This window comes from Ischnura elegans, chromosome 3, assembly GCF_921293095.1.
Source record: "Ischnura elegans chromosome 3, ioIscEleg1.1, whole genome shotgun sequence".
Taxonomy (NCBI): Eukaryota; Metazoa; Arthropoda; class Insecta; order Odonata; family Coenagrionidae; genus Ischnura; species Ischnura elegans.
The window spans coordinates 116,949,956-116,968,805 of record NC_060248.1 but is presented as its reverse complement, the minus strand read 5'-3'; the positions used below and the strand labels follow the sequence as shown (position 1 = coordinate 116,968,805).

Below are 18,850 nucleotides of genomic sequence, written 5' to 3'. Positions count from 1 at the left end.
ACATGGTTAATATGTTCAGTCATGTTTAGCCTCCCATCAATTTTTACTCCAAGATATTTGGCGCTAGTTTGCCATTCAATGGGTTGTTGCCCGATTCTCAATCCCCTGCCTAGATCGATTTTTGTTTGCCTGTGGAAGGCGACTACTTGAGTCTTTGCCTGATTTAGTTCAAGCCTCCATTTTTTGTACCATTTCGTGGCCTCGTCGATTGAATCCTGTGCATATTCTTTTGCCAGTTTCCAGCTCTTGCTCCTGGCTAAAAGGCATACATCGTCGGCGTAAAGTGCCCGATTTGTCATCCAGTTCCCATCTACTGGGAAGTCTGCCATGTACATGTTAAAAAGCGTGGGGCCCAAGACAGATCCCTGCGGGACACCTGCCTCTATGTCTTTTTCTTCGCTTAATATCCCATTCCAGTTTACTTGGAACGTTCTGTTTTTGAGGTATGCGTCAATAAAGAGAAGTCCCCACCTGGGGAAACTCGTCTTTTCTAATTTATGCAGCAGTCCGTCATGCCATACCTTGTCAAAAGCCTTGCTTACATCAAGGAATATTCCTATTGTCACTAATTTTCTCGTAAAGGATTCTTCAACATATTGAATGACCCTTTGGACCTGATGCGTAGTGGATCTCCCTTTTCTAAATCCAAATTGATCTTTTGGGATTAGGTTTATTTCCTCTATGGCTGAGGTTATATGCGTAGCTACGCATCTTTCTAATAGTTTGCCCAGGTTTGAGATTAAGGAGATGGGGCGGAAGTCACTGGCTTTGATTTTCTTGCCTCCTTTCTTTGGGATACACTTAATTACGGATTTTTTCCATATTTTTGGAAAATACCCAATTTTTATCGACCAGTTGACTATTCCCGCTTGGTGAATACCCTTTTATATGCTTTAAATTACTGTAATATGAGGCTTAATTTCATTTTATTTTCATTTCAATTTTTTTTGCGGAAGAATGGATGAGCGAATTGATGGACACAGTTCCTTTGTTTAAAAAAAGATTACTTGTTTCCTCTTCGAATTTGCATGAGACATGACGGTGGTTTCTTTCTTCATTTTTTCTTGAATAAAGGTTCTTGAATATTTATTACGTCAAGATATACGTGGTGAAATTATTTATCGCTGAATCGATGATAGACATCAAAATTCTGTTTCGTTTCTTCAAAATATTTTTCGTAAATAATAATATCCGTAATATTTTTGGGTAATTTTTTTTACTCAGTGTTGGTTTTCATAAAATATCATGGAACAAATTTGGCTCTTCATCGAAATTATATTTCGCCTAGTTGTGAGTTCACTTGATTTATCTATGTTTTCGTTTAAACTGCTTCGCTAACTAAGTTCTTATAATTTTGGACTGCCTTGGTAATATTATTATATATATCCTTATTCGAAAGTAAGTATTTTTTGTTCATGTGAAAATTTAATGTGTTGTTCCGCTTTTTCAAAACCATGAACGATCTCTCACGAATATTATATAATATCCGTGGTAGTTTTGCAAAGGGTACGTTCTCGCCGTGCATAACGCTTCTGGAGTTCTTTGACCATTTTTGCATTTAAAGCCGCGTTCATTAGAGCGAAGCAGTACAATCGCTAGGGAAAGTTGTATAAACATTTAGCAAGGTATCGGTCGTCTCTTTTTTCCCCTTCCCTCACCTCAGCCAGCGTTCAACCACTCCGTTGATGGTATCTCTAAAAAAAGCTTTTTCATTCCCTTTCAATTTTTCAAGCGTGGTAATTGAATTGCATTAAATTTTGCTCATTTCTTGGCCTTTCCACCATTCTAACCTCTCATATATATCGCTTTCCTTACGTTTTATTCATCATACGAAGCCATTTCGACCCTAGAGGAGATGAAAATCTTTTCTATCTTTTTTTGGAATACCTCTTGCTCGCATGTGGTTTCAACTTAGCTTATGGTTTCAATTAACTTCTGTAGGTATACACTGTTTATGCTCAGAAAATTATTGCAACTTTGAATATTTATCCGTTGATTAAAATTCGCGTATTTTCTAATATCCATAACTTCTCTATTTTGATTCTATTCAGCTGAAGTATCTTTGGGAATTAAAACAAATAAACTTGCTGATGTCGGTAGCATTGTCGACCGGTAATTGGTACATCCGTGTTCGAATATCTTTAATGTCTAACCATTATTTTCAGTGTCTATTAAAAGTATTCCAGTGACTCGGTTTTTTGAGCAGAGAACATATCAAGTTTTGTGGCATATCTAAAGTCGTTAGCTGCCAATAGAATGGTCACAATTCAGTGCAGCACGAGCAGTTAGTTTCTCCGTACGCATAAATTCCCCTTCCCACGGCCGTTTAAGCCAGCGAAAGTGCCAAACAGTCCCACTGCATGCCAGGTTTTTCTTCTAAGGCTAACCCGACTAAACCGGTGAAAGGTGGTTTTTATTACAATTTTTTTTATTAATTATTTAATGGTTTGAAAATTCCCTTCAATTACTCAAGTATTTTAATTGTATTTTTTTGTATCTTCCTCAGTTTTTTTGTGTAGAGGTCTATGGGAGTTAAAGCCACCCATTCATGACGTAAAAGCTCGTTCGGTTGAGTTTGCATCATTCCCGACTACTTTTGAAATCATTGAAACAAACTTATCTTTTTCCGATTCCGATAACTTTGAAGACCCTTACGTGATAACGCTGCAGTTATGCCGGAAGTGAGTCCGGCGATCATTTTAACGGACGAGCAAGCGAAAGAACACATTCCTCTCCCTCCAACGGGAGCTCTCGAGTGAAAAGTAAGGCTAGGATGACTGGCATTTTATACAAACGGACCTTCTTTGCATTTAGAATTATCGTGTGACTTCGATTAATATGCGATTCTTTGCGCACTGGCAGCAAAAAGTTGGTGTGCGGGCGACGAATTTCGGTATAATATTAAAGCATTAATAAAAATTACTGTAGGCATTTATTTATATTTGCTGCGATCAACTTAGAATCACTCTATGCAAATGTGTGGCTAGTGACCGCCGCCCAGCGTCTATAGAGGTCGCGTTTGCAGTAGTATGTAGCTTTGGAAGTAGCTGTTAGTTTTATGTCGCATATTTTTCGTTGGTTACCGGCCATGTGACTCCAGTCATTACATGAAAAGACTCGTGATATTAACTATTCGATAGCAGCAAGTTCTAAGATACCTAGTAATATAGCGATTGACATCAATTTACCAACCTCTCACTGTGGCCAACACGATAATATTTTAACCATTGTTGTTGTACGTATTGAGAGGCCGTGTGCATTCCCTCCCCCAGTTAAATCGTCCGTGCTCCGCGAAATAATATTGCGCACTCGCTCGATACTTTAATTTTCCAGGAGACTGCTCACATAACTTATCTGGTCCGCACTGCGTTATTGTACGTTATTATTAGTACTAAATAGGTGGTCGCGGTCATCGCTCTTTTTGACAGGAAATCATCTGATTTGTATTAGATTTGCGCATCTTTTTTTGTACCTTTAAGTTTTCATATCATGGCATTTCTTTTTTTTTAACTTGAAAGTATTGAATAGAATAAAATTCACTTTTCTATATTTTTTTCGATTCGGTGACTTTGGCTACAGAATTAGACTAGGCTTTTAGCATGTTTGCTATTCTGGGTGACATTTTTGCCCGTAGGTTACTCAATCATTTATTAATTTTATTTAAATCGAAACTTGAAGTACGTAAGTGGTGGAAGAGTTCCATATTGATAATGAAAGACACTTTATTTCTTCCACAAGTTTAAATATAAATTATAAAAAATAATATAAATGTTTATAAAATTGTGTAAGAAACAAAGTGTGTTTAATTATTTATATTGTTTTATTTAAGCATTTCTTTCGCTTGTACACAGAATTATTTCGTATAACGTTTATTTAAATGCTCTTTCCTTAGTACATGCCTCATTGTTTTAAGAGAATCATTCGATTTTACCTTAATCATACCTTTAATTCACATGAGTATTTTCTTCTAGAAAAGAATTTCACTCGAATGAAATTTTATATATCAGCACACGGATCTCTCACTGCTCATTGAATTCGGTCAATCAGATTTCTCCTTCGCCTGTCGTTAATCTTTAGTTAAAATCGTGTTCATTTCCGTTTCATGCGATTTAAATGGAACTTCTTCCTCTTTTCTGTAATTACTGATCGGAGAGACTTCGGAAATCCACGGCTAATTACTTACAAAGATCCTAATCCTGATTCTGAGGTCTCTCCCGAAAGTTTGAAAAATGCTTCAATAGCAAGACCTAAGTACTACTTGTACCGCATTGATGGTCATGCTTCTCTTGCATTGTGACCAGCGCAGCTATAGGATGCGGAAAATCGTGTTGAATTTCCCTAGACGATTGTCGTGTTCTTTATTGTGTGCGAATTAACTGTATAGATTGTTTCCACAACGAGCCACTGAGTGCTCATTAGTACCGCGCCTACTCACCATCAGTTGGAAAAGCGGCCTTCTTTTTTGGAGGAACCGGTTGGCAGAACTTATGAGGGCAATGTGACTACAAGGGCTTCCACGGTGTTGGGATTTCAATTTGCGTAAAACCGGCTACAACCGCGTCGGTTGCTATGTGACGTTGCTATGACGGCAACAATTTCCCAGGAAAGAGTGCCAGCGAAATTATTGTCGCGGTAGAAACTGGAAAATGGAGAAATTGGAATTATGGTGGTAATGTTTGCGCTTGAGCAGAATTTGGTCATTTATTCCACCGAATGATGCAAAGCATTCTCTTAGAATATCTGTTATAATTAATCTTTGGCACGCTTAACTCTTAAATGTGCTTCCTTTTATCTACATTGGTTGGATTTGTGGAAATTTTACTGAAAAGGACGTTAAGGTCAGTAGCTCTAATAAGATTCAGGTACCCATTTTTAGTTTTACCCACCCGTCGCTGCCAAAAGTGAATAGTTTTGTAACATTTCTTGGAAAAGCGTAAAGAAAGTGCTGTGTCGTAGCCTGATAGCAGTAGGAATTTTTAAATTAACACCGTGCGTTTGAAATTGGGGTGAAGACGGGGATTAAAAAGGTGAAATGGGTAGAAAGAAGCAAAAATGAAGATGAAGTGGGTGAGAAAACTGATGGATGAGGTTCAGAGTAGACAAAGGTATAGTTGGAACAGCGTAATCTAGGGTGAGGAATTACTGAAAGCCATTATCTAGGGTGGGTGTTTAGTCATCACGGAAAATAGGATAGGGAATAAATAGTTAGCAGATGGGATATAGATGGATACTGTTGCGTGTTCTGGGTTGAAGGAGTGAATAGTATTGGATAAAAGTTACTTGCAGCTGTGAAATACGAATTGCTTTGCTGCCTTTCATGTGAAACTGCTGTGGCCAGTGGAATATTCTTATTATAGCGAAAGGTATTCTGCTGGTTATGAATGGTGTAAAAGAAGCTGGTACTAAAATTTTAGCCCTCATTGCTGATTACCCCTTTGACCTGATAATATACCTTTCATTATTACTCTTTAATTTACGCCTGATTTCTTCTCAATATACTCCATTGTTCTTCTTTCCCTCCTGATATTGGTTACTAATGCCAACGTCACCTCACTCCTCACTTTCACCGACATCCACGTTTTTTTGTTACTTCGCTTACCCTGTTTCTTTACCAACACTCCATATCAAGACCTTCTTATATTTTTTCTTGTGGCTCTTGATGAATACTCATGTCATCAACTCATCGGAATATTAACTGTCGACAGCACTAATCTTTCGAAATTTAGGCTCTGTTGGGAATTTTTTTTACCAGATCGCGATATAGTGGCCTACGTAATGCGGCAATGTCCATGCCGATATTTGCTCCTCTGTGATTGCAAATTATGCACAGTGCATTAATTAAACACCGTATCTTGAGCGTTTATTCTTGTTTTGTTAACGTTATGGGCTAGCTAGAGCAAACATTAGATGATCATGATGAAAAAAATTCTACAGTCTTTGAGATATTCTTTAATTTATTCGCTAACTTGAGTCAGGGACCACTAATAATACCACAAGTATAAACCTAATCCTGAAGCTTGTTGGCGATGGACCATTTCGTAGTCAGCAAATTTGATCTGCTATGTGGAAGACTGTGTACTTTCTTATGACTCCGATAATGCTCACCAGACCATCTGATTGGTTGCCCTTACGATTTATATATTATTGCTAGGTAAAGTCACGGAGAAATGTATTATGATTAACTAAGGAAACGGTGGATTGAGTAATATTGTTTTTAAAAAAATGAACACCTTGAGGCGTAGTTGGGTAATTTCGGGTAATTGAATTTCTATGAAAATAAATCATTTGATTCCCAATCAATCTTCCGACTATTTCGCTTCTATTTGTAGTTCGTTAGATTTCATTCTAAATTCGCGTAAATGAATCGTGAATGCTTGATCCGATTTGTCAACTCGGGTCGGGCCGCCTTTAATATTACGTATTCACCGTTTAAATCGCATCAGTTGGTTTACAACTGATGTCCATGGAGAGTAAACATAAGTACCTATTACTTGGAGGTTAAAATGTTTTTACCTCGCTGCTGATAATGCCTATAATGCGCCCCTAATTGTTCCACTGTTATTTTCCAAAATATTTACATCTACATAATACCCCACAAGCCACCTAAAAAGCGTGTGGCAGGGGGTGTTAGGACACCAGCCGTTTACTCATAAAAATGAAGTGCTGTAACGAAGTTGGGACTAGCGTTTATTAAAGTCCTTTATGGTTCGGGGGAAAAACGAATTCCCATATCTATCAGTTCGGAAAAAAAATCTCTCTTAATTCATCGCTTCTATCGGACCTGGAAATGTAGTGTGGCTTTAATATTATGTACTCCGTGTCGCTCTGAAAGATATCCATTCTCAATTGTCCAAGCAATCTAAGCCTAGCGCGCAGCCTCCGAGTCTCCAGCGGCTCACAGCCTAATTCGCTTAACATCTTTATTCGCTTTATTGCCATGGTTTGGTCTCATCTCATCAGCCAAGTTCATCATTTATGAGTGGCTGTGGAAATGAGAGTGAAAGGTGTGGTGGACACTATGCGGTCGTAGTCTGCTGACTATGACCTACTTCTACAACTTCGCGCGCGGCTGACGCCTGACCACTCCCGTCTCCGGAGACTTTCTCGCGGGAATAGAACGCCATGGGACGCGTGCCGTCCTCCGCGTCAACAACGCGACCAGCTGAGTTGAGACAAAGAGGCTTTTAGTGGAGATTGAACGTTGATGTTTGTCCTCTAGACAGGTGATAGCGTACATCCTCTGCTTCGAGTGAGAATCATGCATGTGTTAACGGAATCGGTCTACTGCTTTTCCGTGCTTCCGCGTGTCCTCTCTTAGCGGCCTCTTTGTCTTCTTGTCGCGCCCGAATGCCTCCGAGCCTCACGTTCGCCTTTCCGTCCCCGCGGAATACGTGACTCTGGGTTGCAATGGAGGAATTCCTTGCCTGGAAACATGTCGGTATCTCTGTCCATTCGAGTGGATTTCTGAAAATTAGCTGTTAAAGTTGCTTTAATCGACGACGATTAGACACTGTTACCGCCTGATGCCTGTCTGTCATCGCTAATAGCGCATTTAACCCTACCTTCTCACTTTGTAATTAACTTCGCTTTCAGTTTAATCCGAATCTACTTGATCAGGTAAGCGTTATTAAGGCATGGAATCTTCATTTTGAGGAGACTTTTTGGGAAGGGAAAGCAGATTATGGCAGAGGATACTCATACAACTTTTATTATTATTTTTATCGTGTTGATTCTCAAAAGTATATTGCTCTAACTTATAATATTGTATACGTTAAAAATTGCTATGGTGAAGATGTTTAAAGTGGACATAGTAATTAGAAATGCTGGTCTCATTGGGGATCTATATCGATTTAAGCGTCAATGCACACTAAACTTATAACTTTCCATGGTTTGTTATGAAGTATAGGATTCATTAAAATAATTTATAGGATTTTTTGGGGCATATCTTTTTTTCTCGTACCTGTTTTATATTTAAATTGGCAGCAGTTGTGGGTGAAATATCTACACACCAAACTTGTGTATTGAAATCGATTTTAGTTTTAACCTCAATGCGTTAACCTTCCCTTCCGAAATTCTCCATGAAATTGCGTATTTTTTTTCGTCCCGTGTAGTGTTTTTTATATTATTTTATCACTTTCTTCAGGTAATTGAATTCGGTATATTTTCATTTTGTGCCTTCGGCGGCTTGTTCTGATTCAAACTTCCAAATTGGGTAATGGCTATGACGACGCCTTGAAAAAAGATTGGATTGATTCGTCGCGAGGTAATGGACGTGAGTGAAAGTGGTTTTGGTGAGTGATTTCAGACGCAAATGCTTCTCTTTTGCGTTTCCTTAAACCTCGTACATTAGCGTATGGATGGGTGGCAATCTGTAAGTACACGAGATCGATTTCACGTTTCTCATGGCTGTTTATTTTGACGCTATAGCCCTAAAGACAAAGTGATGGGTTGGGTATTAAATTAGACTATTAAGAAAATGCCGACTTTCAAAATATTTCACGGGGAATGACTGTGGTGTGAATTCCCTGATTTGGACATGGAGATAAAGAACTCCTTTTGACAACCATCAAATGCAAACGCACTTGTTATACCATTGTGAAAATCTTGGATCGGGCAATTTCTTACTTCCGTTATAGGTTTTCTAGTAGTTTTGTTTTTATGCTTAAATGCGGTAACTCATGATGCTTATAGTCGTAATCACTGACGTAATATATACTACACTAAGGCTTGCGAGTTATTTTTGGAGTTCAGCTGCAACGAAACCTTACTTTTGTTTTTGCTTCTAATGCCATGCTGGTAATTCTGCAGTTTATGCCACACATTGAATTGTTCTTGTTCCTTTAATATTGATGTTCAAAATTCATAATAATATATACATAATTGTCGCTAAAGCTATACGTTTTCACTTTGCTTTTTCAGTGATTCCTGCAATGACAATTAATCTCTTTGAGATAAACTCAAATAATGTAAATATTTATAATACGGGAATGCAGTGTTTATTTTTTTGACGCTGTAAAACTGGTGCTTTGCTTTACTTTTAGGTTACTGGTTTTGAATTAATTTAGCTCCAATATATTTATATAAATTCTGATATAAATCATTGATGGGCGCAGTTGCCTAGGAGGATTTGCTGCCATTATAATGTGTAATTCTACTGTTTTTCGACCTAAGCTGTTTCTCATCATGTGTGCTATATTTTTATGGCGATCTTACGCAACTAATCGTAAAACTGTTTGCCAACGAGCTGTAACCGACTCCTGTGGGAAGATTTTATTTCGCTCTGCGGCTGAGTGCTATGGTTGACATGGATGAATGAGAGGGACTTAGAGTCCGCGTAATGGAGCGCGGAGCTCCTTGGTTAGCCATCGGCCTTACATCGAGGTCCCGGCCGAGACTCATGTCGCTGCCCTTCGCCGTCTCGAGTCGGTGGTCGTGTCATCACCCGGGGTTGTCATAAACCTCGCCCTCCAATGTTCCCTCTGCTCGCCTCCCTCTGCACCGAGGGAGCGTGTCAATTGAAGGACTATGAGGAGAGCGACTGCCAGTGTGCTGATCAGCATCAAATAAGCTTGGACCAGACTTTTAACCCATTAAGGCATTGTATTTAATATATACTGAAGTTTTTTTCAATAGTAAAAAATGAGCTACAAAAATAGAATGGAAATTAGGGTTAATAATAGGGATGGTCGGATCGGATACCTCGGATCCAAATATCCGCGGATATTGCCCTTAACCTAAATAGATGAATAGGCTACATTTTTAATCATGTTTGAGACGCCTTGCAACAATCCGCTGTTTGTCATTTTATACTCTAAGCGATATAAGTACATTGAGTTTCAAATCCGATTTTAATCTTTATTTTTAAAGGGTGATAATGATATTAAGTTTTGTTTCAACGCTGCCCTCAGATTCAGCTGCCTTAAGTACTCATCAGATCATATTTACTCTTAAGAAGAACTCTCTGCCGCCATATGCCGTCGAAGAAAGGAACTCGAACAAGCTGTAGGAATGTCATCTACATCTACATAATACCCCGCAAGCCGCCTAAAAGGCGTGTGGCAGGGGGTGTTAGGACACCAGCCGTTTACAGCTATTAAAAAAAAAAAGAAGTGCTCTAACGAGGTTGGGGCAAGCGTTTATTAAAGTCCTTTATTGTTCGGGGGAAAAACGAATTCCCTTATCTATCCGTTCGGCAAAAAATCTCTCTTAATTTATCGCTTCTGTCGGACCTGGAAATATAGTGTGGCTCTAAGATTATGTTCTCTGTATCGCTCTTAAAGATATCCATTCTTAATTGTTCAAGCAATCTAAGCCTAGCGCGCAGCCTCCGAGTCTCCAACGGCTCCCAGCCTAATTCGCTTAACATCTGGGTAACACTGTCTGTACGCCCGTAGCGGTTTTTGACGAAACGCGCAGCCTTCCTCTGTATCTTATTCAGCTCGCGGATTAAGTCTTTCTGCACTGGATCCCATAAACTCGCTGCATATTCAAGGTGCGGTAGGACGAGAGCTAAATAGCACCTTTATTTTACTTTCTCATCCGAAAATCTTCCCACAATACGCTTGACGAATCCTAATTTCTTCAGGGCTATGCCGCAAATATTCTTTATATGTGTTCCCCACGTGAGGTTCGAGGTTATCGTAACTCCCAGGTACTTCACTTCGTCTGTTGCCTTTATGTTAATGCCATCTACTGCATAAACATTGTTAGTGTTGGACGAATTCCGCAAAAAATGTACCGCCATGCATTTGCTCAAGTTAAGTTCAAGTCCCCACTCTTGACTCCACAAATGAACGTTGTTTAAGTCCGATGATAGATTTCCATAGTCAGAGTGATCACTAATTTCGCGATAGATGACAGCGTCGTCAGCAAATAAACGTATTTTACTGCTAATGCGGGAGCAGAGATCGTTAATGTATATAATGAACAACAGGGGGCCGATTACGCTTCCTTGTGGAACACCTGATGTAACTTTTACAACATCAGAGCTAATTCCGTCAAGAACTACTTTTTGTTTACGATCTCTGAGGAAGTCGCGTATCCAGTTTACAACTGTTTCGTTTAATCCGCATGACTGTAATTTGTATAAAAGTTTGTTGTGAGGTACAGTGTCGAAAGCTTTCTTAAAATCTAGAAATAGTGCGTCAACTTGTCTTTTCGATTCACCAGATTTAATAACGTCGTGAAGAAAGAGCGCGAGCTGTGTTTCGCAGGATCTATTTTTTCGGAATCCGTGCTGACAGTCATGGAGGAAGTTACGTCTGTCCAAGAAAGTCATGATATTACTAACAACGATATGTTCAAGTATCTTGCCTATAATTGATGTCAGGGAAATTGGACGGTAGTTGCCTGGGTCATTTCTGTTTCCCTTTTTGAAAATGGGTGTAACACTTGCAATTTTCCAGTCGGGCGGTAACTTCCCTTCGGAGAGTGACTTCTTGAATTTGATCTCTAAGTAAGGCGCGATCTGTGGAATTAGACCACGATACCAAAACATTAGCTGTGAGCTAGCGAGACAACTCCTAGCGATCCGTAAATCTTTTGCTAAAAATAATTCTGGAAGAGCTCGGAGAGGGTGAATTAAGTTTCCATAAAGAATTTTTCCATTCTCAGCCGTCATTGGCCTCATCAGAAGAATGAAATTAATCTTCTGTTCTGATAAAATGTGCAAATGTACAATTCACAATATATTTGAAAGTTGAAACGCTCTTATGCTTGCCATAATTAGAATTTCAACCGTAGCGGTCTAGCAGTCTTCGTTTAGCTTTGACTGGTCATCAGCGCTACTTACAAAAGATAATTAGGCTAAATTTGTGATCATGGTTGAGGCGCCTTCCAATTATCTGCTGTTTGTCGTTTTATTCTGTAATAAATATTAGTATATGGGGTTACAAATCCGCTTATCGGTTAAACCTAATGGATTGATGACTTTACAACCATTGATATAGGTAAGAGGGATGGACGATAAATGGTCAATAAAATAGTAGCAGAGCGGAGTTCATGATCTAGGTGAAGAGAAAGATTTGTGTTTGCTTACCTTAATGAAAAAAATAGTAGCATTTGGGTATAGAATTGCACATTTATGGAGACTGATTAATATAGACCGACTGCCATGTCAACATGCCGGATCTTAAGTACAGGCGAAATTCAAGCGTAAATCTTGAATCTATAAAATAAAAGTGAAGCTTCATTAGGTATTTAAACTTGGTTTGCAAATTTGACATAATAGGTCACCTCCAGTTAGTTCCATTTTCGAAAGCCTTTTCTCTTGAGTGATAAATTTCCGTCCAATAACCATGCACGCGGGCGTAAATGACTTCCATTTTCAATTTTTGCACGCCTTAAGGTGCATTTGCGTAGATATAAAGAATACATTTTCTTCGGGTTACAACAACTAAGTATTTAAGTCCTCTCAGTCAGGGCACCGGTTTTTAAGAATCAACAGGTCGTGGATAATTCTTGAAAGTCTATGTAGTTCCATATGTTGCATTCAATACTTTATGGTGAATTACAGTACGCGTTACTTGTTGCAGAATTTACTCTAATTCGTCTAGGTGTGGAATATTCCTAATTTCGCTAAACTGCGATAAGGCATTCCAGTTTTACATAATTGAAAATTAAACTAAGGAAATCAGAGACTTTCCTTTGTGAAAAATGTTAAAAGGAAGCAAGAAAAATATTAAGATGGATGATTTATTTACTTGACTTTACATTTATATACCTGTTTCATCAATCAGTCTTAGCTCGGTGTTATACATTTCTCCATTCGCGTCCCCTAGCGGCGCCTGACTTTTCGTCAGTGGATTGCGGAAGTGAGATTAGAGTGCTCTAACCTAACACTTTATTATGCTGTAGCAAGATTTATAACACTGGTTAGCAATTCCTAACAGGACCGTTAGTGTTAAATTTAAGGCTTACCTTATTAGAAAATGGTGTGTGCCCCAGTAGGTGTTGCGAAAGTGTTCCTTCAATTAGGTATCGTGTTAATGGAAAAGCGTGTTGTATATAAATTTAATACATTTTCCTTTGCTTTCCTAGGTTACCACATAGTTATGAGTTATGATGGCATCTTCCCTCATCAATGTAATATTTGCCCTTCTCTATTTTAGAATAGAAAAAAATTCTCCTCCGTGGTTTCAATTAGGTTACTGCATACAAGTCTGAACGTCAACTGGCCACAATGCACAGACTTGCCAATTACTGCCGTTTTCTCCCGTCTCGCCAAGCGCAAATCGATTGCGGAAAATATACCTGAGGAACAGGTCTTACTGGCTGCTGATCACTGATCCGCTTCCGACTGGTTCAGGGAAATATGCCAGTGGGGCCGTATGCTTCCACTCCTTGGAGGCGTAATGGCTGTATCCCTCAGTCTATCATGAATAACCTCAAACGAATTCATCCTTGCCATCAATTTTCATTTAAAATTAGTTGTTTGTGATTGTTGTTTTATTTGGAGCAGCATAATAATTAGTTACTTTATTCTTGATTATCAGGTATGTGTGTCTAAAGAAGTGTATCCTATAATAATCCAAATGCAGTGTATTTTATAAATGAGAAAGAAATAGTTTTTTTACTTCAGAGGTTATCCTTTTTAATTGAGCTCTCATGTTTTGTATTTCACATCTAGTTGCATATATGTTAGGTTAGATTAGGTTGCATACTTATATTAAGTTGACGTTCCGGCATTTTAAATGGAAAATGTTAAATGTTCTCGTTTATCAGTGTAGCTTTCTTTTTCCTTTTTGGCGATCATTGTCCATTGACGCATCGGATGCTCGTTCATGCTGTTATGGAGTCGATTGAACTAGGAAATGCATTGGATGCAATATTTCCCTGATTCCAGAAGCCTGCGTTTTCGCTAATGAAGCTGTAATTCTCTTTCATCGACTACCTTTACCGGCCTCATAAAAGAGTCCATTTGGGTTTCTGTATAAGGATTCTCACCGTAAACGCTTGTCAATTTTTTTCGCGTTAAGAATCTCACGCATATTGTTAGCGGTTTTGATTGTAAGGTGTCTCTTGTGGATTCCTTCCTTTCATCTTGTTGGGAACTCTTCAATCTTCCAATTCTCCTTCTACAGATTTAATGTCATTATCGAAATGCGTTACCTGAAACATAAAATTAGCATCTGAAATAGGGTAATTCCAATTTCGACGGGATTAACTGTCGTATATATGGGTTATCCCTTTCGTGCTGAACTTACTTTCAGCCATGATATTGCTGTCCTGCACCTTTTCTGCCTTATAAAATAACCGCGTGTTTCGGTTTATCAGCGCAGAGAAAAGATACAACGCGTTCGGTTCCGCGAAGTCATGTTTAAAAAAAAAGGACTTGTTCGAACTGACCTATCCACATAGCGGCGCTTTCTGCCTTTCTCTTCCCCGCCTCGCCTCCTGACGTTGAATTTCGAGCCTTCTCTTCCCGATCATTTTTCTTCCCCGAATCTAGCCTCTGAACTACTATAGATCGGAAATTAATCGTCCTCTTTTCAGTAAAGAAATTTAAGTGGTTTTTTAAAAAAATCGAATTTCGAGCTTGTTGAGAAAAGTTGAATGTCGAGCCTTCCCTTCCTCATCATTTTTCTTCCCCGAATCTAGCCTCGGAACTACTACAGATTGGGAATCAATCGTCCTCTTTGTCATTAAAAAAATTGAAGTGGTATTATTTTCAAATCCACGATATATATTTGGCATTTTTGTTGCCCGTGAGGATGGCTCACTTATCCGGTGTTAATGTGATAATTTATATTTTTTTCTTTTAATTATGGCGAAAATCGCAAAAAATGCGTCGCAAACATTTTTCTTTGACTTAAATCTTTATAGCTGTTTGCGATTCCATCTTCCAATATCGTGTAACATTGCTACTAACATTTTTGGATTTAATTCTGGTGTTAAATTTTCACGAGACGAAGCATATGTGGTTATTATCCAAAATCTAAATTTTGAAATTATGCTTAAACTTTTATGCCTGGAGATAGTGAAATTGTGTGCACCTGAGATTATGTGGCCAGTTCTATGTATGTTTCGTATTTCCCTTCTGTCACTTTTGTCGCGATTGTGGGATGAAAATACTTTATGGCAAGGTGATACCGTTTAGGAATGCGGTAGTTGCCTGATTTCCCGCTTTTTTTTCACCGCATGGGAGTCGTGGAGGCAATAGGTTAGCCATGGGAGAAGCCAAGCGCGGCGCCACTTTCGCGTTTGGTGAAAACGAGCGACGGTCACGTTGCCTAGCGTTCTTTCAAAAATTCTCGCCAGAGAACACTTCTGGACCTTCGGGGAGTGCTTTTGAAGGACTTTTTGGTTGGCAAACACGTTTTTGGAGTTGGTGATATTTACACCTCTCTGGAAACGTTTCGTCAGAAGCTGTTACGAGACACTATTGCGTCGGTTTGTTCCACTAATTATGTTGCACAGATTCGCACGTTTTGTTCCGGAAGTAACGAATCCAAGCCGTTCTTAGCGATAAATTGGGCTCGTATTCTTGGCTGATTGTGACCAATTATTCCAACCTTACTGTAGCTAAAAAAGATGTCTTAACTGTTTAATTTTTGGCTTATTTTTTTGCAAGTGAACATGAAAATAGGATTTCCTCGTCCATATTTCTCTGATAGTTCTGATCCCTACCCTTTAATATTTTTTCTGTTTTTGTTTTAGACTTTTGAGTAAATGTTTACTTCCTCCTGCGTCCCCGTCAGCTTTAGTTCTCTGTCAAATTTCGTGCAAAATATATCCTACGTACGCGAGCATTGTATATTCTTTGAATTAATTTTCATTTATTTATTTTTATGATAACCGCGGAATAGCCAGCGGTTTTCCCCAGATTCACCCGCAAGTGAACGCTAGATGTGAAAATTCCTTCAGGAAAAAGTCATTCATATATTCCTAATACTACCAGCTTGTCAAAATGTGTAATCCATAAATCTAACGAAACAAGGATTTACCTCAGAGGTATTCATTAACATGTTTCATTAACATGTTTTATGTCCTATTAACATGTTTCACGCGACGTACGGGTTTTCGTATCATCAAGTTCATGGAAACCTGAAAAAATAGCTCAAAATTCCGAGTCTATGGGCTCTTTTATTCATGAATGAATGTAAAATTAGCAACTTTCTGATGGACATTCTTAATTACTTTAGAGAGATATTTTTTTTTAATAATGGCGACGTGTTTTTTTTGGCAAAATCAAGGATTTATTTTCCACGTTGTATTTATAACGTAAATGTAGTACCATAATTTTTATTAAAAGACAATAGTACTACCGGAGAACCTAGCTCACAAATAAGTGTTGAGAATGCAATGCAAGTCTCCTGAACTAGTGGAAAAGTTAATGAGTTCTTTGCCACCCTTGCTATTGACAGGAAAGGCCGGTATTCCCATTCGTATGACATGCGTCATGCAAATTGTCGAGCAGTAAAAATTATGTTTTCAGTGTGAAATAGTTGTAAATCGTTAACAGGTTAATGTCGCCACTGTACGCCACCAAAATAAACTCCTCAAAAGGCTTCTTTCGGAGCGGACCTTACAATTAGGAGACTTTCTCTAGGTTAGGTTATTGGGACTTGACGTAGATCGAGATTTTTCTGTGAACGAAAACTGCTCTGTTCCCTAGTATTTTATTATTAATTTATTTTATATATGTATATTAAGATTATAATACCTTGTAGCGGGCGTCACCTCGATCAATTTTCAAGGACAACATTACCTGGCCGAGTAGTTACTAACATGCGCACGAATTATTGGCGATATTCTGCAATCTGTCAAGAAAAAAGAAAAGTGAGGAACGAATAGTGATCCATGCAGCTCCTCTAATACTTTTCAGCGGATCTGGAGTGACGCTGTCGCATTCTGAACTCTGTTGAGGAAGGCGACGGCGGCGAAGTACCGTTGCAATGTATTTCTTTAGAAAACGTTATATTTACGATCCATAAGGGAAGCCCATCGCCATGAAAGTTTTATGTATGGAGGAACGTTGGGCATCTTCGTGAAAGAAAGAAAGTTTCCACCGTACTCTTTGGAATATGGAGGTCGCACCGATGAATGGAGCACGTAATTACTGTCGGAGAGATGTCCAAGGCCGTCAGTGTGCGTAGAATTCAGGTTCAGTGGAACTTATGGGAAAGAAAAGCTTAGTATTTTGGAAACAGTGAAGATAATACTGAGCAATGATGGTAGTTATGGAGAATGAACGTACTATGAGGCTAGTGGTTGGAGGAGTAACCTTTGAAAACCTTCTCAATCCGTCAGAGCAATAAATTATCATTGTAACTGTATGATGAGGTATTACCATTACCCGAAAGTAATCGAAAAGTGTCACTTTTATCGATGAAAACTCTTATTTCGTGCAACGGTGAACTCATGGGGCAATGCTCTAATGCACCGATAATTCATATTCTATTTGGAATCAAAATAAATGAATTTTCTACATGATTCCAGGAAAGGACTTTTCCTCATTGCCCCCCGATTCCCATACGATGACTTAAGTTTAGCGCTGATGGTCCCTGGTAAAATTTGGATTGCTTACATTCACAGTATACCGCAGTGCTCTTGTACTCTGTCTGAAGGCAGGTTATCATGGGACAGGCAAAATTGATCTATTAATTATATAGATATAGTGGGACTCCCCATGAGAAATACCCCAAAAATGCTATCTACTTGGTGAATTATTCCTTTCAACAAGAAATATATTCGCGGAAGTAAAGCCTTCAGCTATTGAGATTAGATATATTTCAGAGTGGAACTTAGAATATCATATTAAAACCGCACTATAATTCCTGGTCCGACTGAAACGATGAATTAAGAGAGATATTTATCCGGACAGGTATGGGAATTCATTTTTCCCCCAACAATGAAGGACTTTCATGAATGGTTGACGGAAAATCGTTAGAGCATTTCCTTTTTTATTAGTTAACGACTGCTATCCTAACACTCCTGCCACACGCCTATTGATGCGGCTTGCGGAGTAGTATGCAGATGTAGGGAAAGCACGTCCGACCCAAGAAATGCGACGGACGGAACGTGAAGTGTCTGCTCAACGGTAATATAACACTGGTCTTTTTGCGATACGGGGTTGGCACCGGTAAACTTGAATGCTGAAGATTCTTACCTTTTCGTATGCTCCTTGGTTGTTTGCTCCGCGGCCACCGTCAGCTCTAGATGCACCGAACACAAATCCTTTATGGCAACACCACCGGCACAATGCTAGTTATGACGTCGTCGGCACAGTGTCTTGGAGGCAACTGGCTCCTCCGTTTCGCCGCCCTGACACACTCACTTGTTCTCACACACTCTCGCCCCCATCCCCCGAAATATCCTCTCACGTGAAACACGGGTTCCTCCCCCTTCCTCCCACCCAATATGATACAGCGCCCCCCCCCTTCCGCCCTGCTTATCCAAAAAAAATATATGAATAGCGGTCGGCGCAGTCCGCGGGTCTCTTCTGCTTCTGCGTGTTGCCCACGGAGGCTCTAGTGTGTTGGTGAGGAGGCTGTTTGTCTGGTTACCTAACCCGCGGGACACACTCCCTCCTCCCGGAGAAAGTCACTCTGTGGTTCCCCCATTCGAGCTAAAGGGCCCTCCTCATCTTCCCCTCCTACCGACGACTCCCCCTACCCCCCCCCCCCCACTCACTCCGCCAACTCTCTCTCCTCCTCCCACCTCTTCAACCTTTCCCTCCACCCACTCCCCTCTTTCACCTGATCGCCATAGCATTTACCTTCCCTTTCTATTGGGAACGTATACCGTTTACTTTTCGTGCCCATGCTGCCTAATGCTATGCGATGGAAGGCTATCTGCGCCTAGAAGAATTTGCATTGATTTTTGTGTTCACTGTCTTTTATCCTATCGC

General features: G+C 39.4%; 1 protein-coding gene across 1 annotated transcript in view; it reads right to left on the bottom strand.

Annotated features, from left to right (window-relative positions):
- The window catches only part of LOC124156415 (glucose dehydrogenase [FAD, quinone]-like), a 37,370-nt gene extending 19,032 nt beyond the window's left edge, over positions 1 to 18,338 (bottom strand). Inside the window, exon 1 of the mRNA XM_046530959.1 lies at positions 18,110 to 18,338. The gene's annotated coding sequence lies outside the window, so the exon portion shown is untranslated. The remainder of the gene's footprint in view (positions 1 to 18,109) is intronic.
- Between the last annotated feature and the right edge of the window lie 512 nt (positions 18,339 to 18,850).